Here is a 7,227-nt window from a genome sequence, read left to right as displayed (position 1 = left end):
GGGCTCTCAGGGCCGGCGGCGGGGGCGGCACGGCAGGCGAATGGCGGCGTGCCACGTGGCCGCGGCGGGATGACCCGGACATGTCCGGCTACGGTCGAACGTGTCCGGTGGTGGCGGGGACGAATCTGCTAGGGTTAGGGGGGTTTGGACCGCGAATTTCGGGGGAGGGGCTAGTTTTATAGGTAGAGGGAGCTAGGAGAGTCCAAATGAGGAGCGGTTTGCGGCCACGCGATCGTGATCAAACGACCGAGAGCATGGAGGGGAGTTAGATGGGTTTTGGGCCAGTTTGGAAGGGGTGTTGGGCTGCAAAGAGAGAGAGGCTTTTACGGTTACCCGGTTAACCGTTGGAGTAACAAACGACCTCCAAATGGTACGAAACTTGACAGGCGGTCTACCGGTGCTATACCAAGGCCACTTGGCAAGCCTCGGGCCATTCCGAGAAAGTTTAACACCCACTCACAACGAGAGACAAAAGGGGGATGCCGGAGGGCATAGGAGCGCCGGATTGCAAAACGGACAACGCGGAAAAGGCTCGGATGCATGAGACGAACACGTATGCAAAATGAAATGCACATGATGACATGATAAAATGCAACATGCAAGCAAATGACATGGCAACGACGGCGAATAACTGGCAGACACCTGGCGCATCTGATCCGGGGCGTTACAACACTCCTCCACTAACAAGAGATCTCGTCCCGAGATCTTAGGACCGAGACGGGAGAGAAAAGGGATGAGGTGAAACGAGAACTCAAGAGAAGAAGCAAAGAATCGATAGCACTCGAGAAGAAGAGAGGAACGACGAGAATGACGAGAATCGAAAGCTCACTGAATCAGATAGACGATGAAACAACTCCGGTTAGAGCAACATAAGAAATGAATAAGACTGAAAGGATTTAGGCAGCACTCCGGCTGAAACATGGAGGAATAGAACAAGAACTTCACAATATAGAATGACACTTGACGAGATGAACAACGCAAAGCCTCCGGAAGAATTGAAATAAAATGAAAGAACTTAGAAGGAAGGGTTGAATGGAGTTGTTGAGAAAATAAACAATGAAAGAATAAGCTTGATGTGGACTTTATGGATAACATCTCAAAATTATGAGGTAATCTCCGACCACAAGCGGAAAGATTGAATAGCTGAGAAGGAACGAAGAAATGCAAAACTCCACTTCAAAAGGATATGGAGAATTAATTGCACTTTGAGATGCAAGAAGGAAGATACTTGAGCTCCACCAACAAGAATCTTGATGAACACTTGAAGAATGAATTAAATCATGACGAACCACCATGAAGAACTCCGGTAACAAAAGATGGCGAGATAAAATGAAGGATGAAAGAATAAGATTAAAGTCTTGCGATGACTTAGATGGAGGTTCCGATGAAAAGGCCGAGGAAAATTGAACTCCGGAAAAGAAAAGATGAAGACACTTGGAACTAGAATTTATTCATCAAGAACAAACTCCGAAGAAAAAGGATTAATCACTTGGATGAAATAAGAATAAGATTTATTGTATGCTTATCCTTCATCAAATTAACTTGATGACAAGCAACGGATTTTGCATACTACTTATTCTTCTTGAAAAGGATTAAGGGGGAACATAGCACAAAACTTGAGAAAGTCTTCATGAACCACCGGTAGGATTGAAAGAAGGAATGGATAAAAATGATAATCAAAGAAAAAGAATCCGAAAGAACCACCGTTAGAATTCGGAAATGACTAACGAAAGAGAAATAATCACCGAGAAGAATTAGAAGAACAAATAAGCAAGAGGGGATTAAAATGCAAGAGAACAAAGAGATCATGAGCTGATTAAAGAACACTTGAACGAAGCACCGGGATAATTTGAGAACGATAGCTGGAATGATGGCTTCCGGTGAAAAGAAACGGGGAAACAACTTCTGACATGCTCTGGATAGGTGAAAAGAATCTCTGACAAACGGAATAATTTGGAGGATAACATGAAGCTAGAACCATGAATCTTCGGGAGGACGGACAAGAATTAGAGGAAAACTCTTCTGCGATCTTCAAATGACGACGAGAAACACCACCAGAATTACTGGGATACTCCGGGAGAATGAAAAGCAGAGAGGTTGAGCCAACAATGAAAGAATTTGACGACGATCTTGGAAAAGCATCTGACTAATGAAATCCATTCTTATGTCAGACTTGAAAAGAATTTAGAATAACTCCGGGGAAATAGAAGAGTCAGGTAAGATCCTGGAAAAAGACCTGTGGGTTAGGGGCCACTGAAGAGAAGCACCATTGAAAAGGATTATTGAACAGATAGATGATGCACCGGAACAATTGAAATATTTGAATGAGGTGACAACCTCGAATTAATTCGAACACAGACGAATCTCCTGAGATGTCTTGAGCACTCCGGAAGGATAAATTGGCGAGAGGCGAACGAGCAAGGAAAACACTTCGAGGAAAAGGATATGATCAACCCGAAAAAAACATGAATTGAATCCACCGAAAGAAAAGAGATGACGAATGTCCACCAAGACGAGAATTCACCGGTTGAAATAATTGAGGGAAGACTGAAGAGACTCCACACGAATGAGGTACATGGTCGAGAGAGAGACAGACTCCGGGAAGAAAAGGGGTGGGAGGGCGGGAAAACAAAAGCAACTTGGAAGGGGAATCGATGAATATCTTGAAGAGGAAACATCGGTTGAAATCATTGAGGAAAGAAAGCAAAGACTTCGCACGAGTAGGATGGATACTCGATTACGGACTCCGGTTCCAAGAAGAAAAGGGAGGGCGGGTGGGAAAGAAAACAACTGAGGATTGAACTCAAAGATGAAAAGGCTCGAGTCGACTTGACGAGAAATGCACCGGATGAAAAGAGAAGAGAACCAACGGTCAGAAAACCAACTGCGTGATCCTAAAGAAAAATTTGAAGGGGAAGAGGAGTATTTCAAAACACCTATGTCAAGATTCCTTACCAGAGTGACGAAGAGGCCGAGGAGTAAAAATAATTCCTACTCTCCGATATAACTAGACTTCGAAAACAGTTTTCTTCTAGACTCAACAATGGCCAAACTACACGATCAATCAAGGGGGCTCCTAGGGTCGGTCGAGGCTCTGATACCAACTTGTCACGCCCAATATGCGACCCTATCCAAAAGGAACTCGAAGGTCCCACTAAGGATAGACCCGCATATTGAAACGCTTTTGCAAGGTGGATATCATTACATCAACATTACATAATAGATGGGGATACATACATAAGGCATACAATGCCACACGAATAAAACATCACAATACATCAGAGCATCATACGACTACAGATGAATCACAAATAGAAACTCAAACGACATCCACCCTGCTAGCCCAGGCTTCTGACCTGGAACCTATCCCCTGATCGAAGAAGCAGAAGAAGAACTCCAAACAAGGAAACATCGCTCTCGCGTCAAGATCATCGTATAACCTGTACCTCCAACTCTTGTTGTAGTAATCTGTGAGCCACGAGGACTCAGCAATCCCATTACCATGGGTATCAAGACTAGCAAAGCTTAAAGGGAATAGAAGGGGTAAAGTGGTGAGGCAGCATCAGCGACTAAGCATATATGGTGGCTAACATACGCAAATAAGAGCGAGAAGAGAGCAAAAGGAACGGACGTGAAGCTAGCAATGATCAAGAAGTGATCCTGAACTCCTACTTACGTCAAGCATAACCCAGAAACCGTGTTCACTTTCCGGACTCCGCCGAAAAGAGACCATCACGGCTATACACACGGTTGATGCGTTTTAGTTCGGATCTGGTGTCAAGTTATCTACAACCGGACATTAACAAATTCCGATCTGCCTATAACCGTAGGCACGGCTTTCGAAAGATTATACCCTGCAGGGGTGTCCCAACTTAGCCCATGACAAGCTCTCGCGATCAACGAAGGAATAGACCTTCTCCCAGGAAGACTCGATTAGACTCAGAATCCCGGTTTACACGATATTTCGACAATGGTAAAACAAGACCAGCAAAGCTGCCCGATGCGCCGACAATCCCGATAGGAGCTGCACATATCTCGTTCTCAGGGCAACACCGGATGAGACATCCTACGAGTAAAACCAAACCTCGAGTTTCCCCGAGGGGGCCCCGCAGTCTACTCGGTTCGGACCAACACTTAGACAAGCACTGGCCCGGGGGGGGCTAAAATAAAGATGACCCTCGGGTTGGTCGACCCAAGGGAAAGGGTAGGTGGTGGTGAGGCAAATGGTAAAACCAAGGTTGGGCCTTGCCGGAGGAGTTTTATTCAAAGCGAACTGTCAAGGGGGTCCCATAAATCACCCGACCGCGTAAGGAACGCAAAATTCGGGAACATAACACCGGTATGACGGAAACTAGGGGCGGCAAGAGTGGAACAAAACACCAGGCATAAGGCCGAGTCTTCCACCCTTTACCAAGTATATAGATGCATTAATAATATAAGAGATATTGTGATATCCCAACCAAAATCCTGTCCACCATGGAGAAATCTTCAACTTCACCTGCAACTAGCAACGCTATAAGAGGGGCTGAGCAAAAGTGGTAACATAGCCAAACAACGGTTTGCATAGGAAAGGTGTCAAAGGTTAGAGGTTCATGGCAATATGGGAGGCTTGATAAACAGGTAATAGGTAGCACAGCATAGCGATAGAACGAAGCAACTAGCATAGCAATGATAGTAGTGAGATCCAGGGTAGCGGTCATCTTGCCTAAAATCCCGCAAGGAAGAAGAACGAGTCCATGAAGAAGAAGAACAGATGAAGCCGAACCAATTGTAGACGAACGAATCCTGACGATCGCAACGAAACAGGAACTAACAAGAAGAAGCACACAACATAGTAAACACACCACACATGAACAAGGCATGATGCACGACAAGCATGATGCATGACAAAGCTACACGAAGCTACTCATGGCAAGAGATGATGCAAACAAGAGCAACACATCAAGGCAAGTTTAAATGAGGCCGGGAACAACATATAACAATTCCGGTAAGTCCTCATATGCATATTTCGAAATTGGTCCAGATCTGAACAAACATTATGTTCAAGTAGTTAAACATCAAGTTAAGATGCACAACGAGATTCTAGTCAAGTTACATATAAAGATCATTTAGTTCGGAGCTACGGTCTAGAAGATATGAGCAACACAAGTCAAACATGGCATTGATCCAAAATGCATTCAAACATCAAGCAAACACACCAAAACATGGATGCAACATGATAATATGAAACTACATGCAATTCTAAGCAAGTTTCATATAGAGCACACTCGAAACGGAGCAACGGTTCAACACACACACATGAAACAAGTTTAAAGGACAAGCTGTCCAAAACAGCAACTAGGCATATTGCAAGCATCCAAACAACAAGCTACAACTCTCCAACATGAGAACAAAAGGCATGGGTATGATGTACAGGTAAAGCATTACAAAACATGAACACTGAGCTATCTCTAGAAATCACTAGAACATGCTCAAACACACATGGTAAGATTGCAAGTTATAACAATTACAGACTTTAATGAAAATAACATCACGATGCAATGTTTAGAGCTATCAAACAACATGGTACAGGAACTTATCATGGCAAACAAAGGCATGGCATGAATCTACTAACTGCATAGATCAAAAGACCCTTACTGACCATAAGCCAAAAAGGATCAGAAAATATGATGGCACCCACGTAAACATAGCAAGTTATTAAACAGATTCATACATGGCAGGAACATAATTATGAAGGCATGTAGATGAGCTTGTGCAACTCACTACAGAGCAATACATGGCATGGCAAGGCACCCAACAGTAAGAAGACATATTTGTGAAGCTAAGCATGGCAATAGCAAGTCCATAGGATGCATGGATCACTAGGAAAACACATGGTAACAACTGAACTTAATGTTAACAGGCTGACAACAACATTATGAAGCAACTTTGGAGCAAGATATGAACAAGCTACAGCAACCTATAAATGCAACCAGGGGCATGAATGGATATAGCATGACATGTAGATCAAAACATGTTTATAGAACATCTCCAGATTATGCATAGATTGATTAGTAGCAACATGTTTATATAGCATCACGAAATGACAGATTCAGCCTAGCAAAACAGCAACATCATGAACCCTACTTAACAAGCTCGATACACTCACCACAAGTCATTGCATGACAAGATAATCATATCATCATCAAGAAGACATGTTTGTGTAACAAACCAAGTCAAGAACAAGTCCATAGCATGCAAGGATCAACTATAGCAAGCTTGGCCAAATTGAATAACAAGTAAACAATCTGCTAGGAAACATTTTGAAGCAAAAGTATAGCACTCAAATGACATGCTAGACTACTTCATAATTGCAATCAAGGGCATGAATGGATAGACAATAAACTATTGTTCAAAACACCCTTAGTGAAGTATATCTAAATATGCATGGATCTCTCTGTAGCATCAAGTTTACATGGCATCAAAATAACAGCAGAACAGGGACTAAAACAGCAACATCACGATGCCTAGTTTGCGTGCTTGTGCTAGTCACCACATTGATCACAAAAATACATGGCATACACCCCTGTAAAGAAGACATAGCATAGTTCAAAACACATGAAGACATCAACCTCATAGGATGCACACATCAATCATGGCAAAAATGAGAAAAGAGCTCGTTCTGATAACTGACAGCAGAAAACATTATGAAGCACTCTTACAATGATGATTCACGCATCAAGATGACCTCAAATGAATATGATGCAATGGAATGAAATGATGTACTCGTTGAGACAAACAATTTGACATATTACATGCGCAAAATGGAGCTACAGATGCAGAGATACGACATGACGAACATGACATGAAAATTACAAAATCTGGGACTTGGGCGAAAATATACCCTCCGAAAAGTCAACTTGGGATGGAGATATCCGGGACACGGGGATCCCGTTTGCTTCGTATCCTGGTGGATCTGATCCATCTGCAGTTCCGGGCCGGATCTCGCCGGATCCGGCCGGAGTCTTCGTCGGAGACGGTGGCCAGAGGCGAGGGAAAGGCCGGGGAGGCGCGGGGGACCTGCGGGGCGGCTAGCCGAGGAGGATGACAGCGGGGTGGCTAGCCGGAGCTCGGGGCAAGGAAGGCGGCGGCCGGCGGAAGCAGCGGGCGACGGACCCGGCCGGAGACGGGAGTCGGCGAGGGACGGAGGCGGGAGGCCGGACTCGCGCGGCCTCGGCCGCGGCGGCG

The sequence above is a fragment of the Triticum dicoccoides genome, chromosome 7B (assembly GCF_002162155.2).
Source record: "Triticum dicoccoides isolate Atlit2015 ecotype Zavitan chromosome 7B, WEW_v2.0, whole genome shotgun sequence".
Lineage (NCBI taxonomy): Eukaryota > Viridiplantae > Streptophyta > Magnoliopsida > Poales > Poaceae > Triticum > Triticum dicoccoides.
This window is presented reverse-complemented; position numbering follows the sequence as displayed.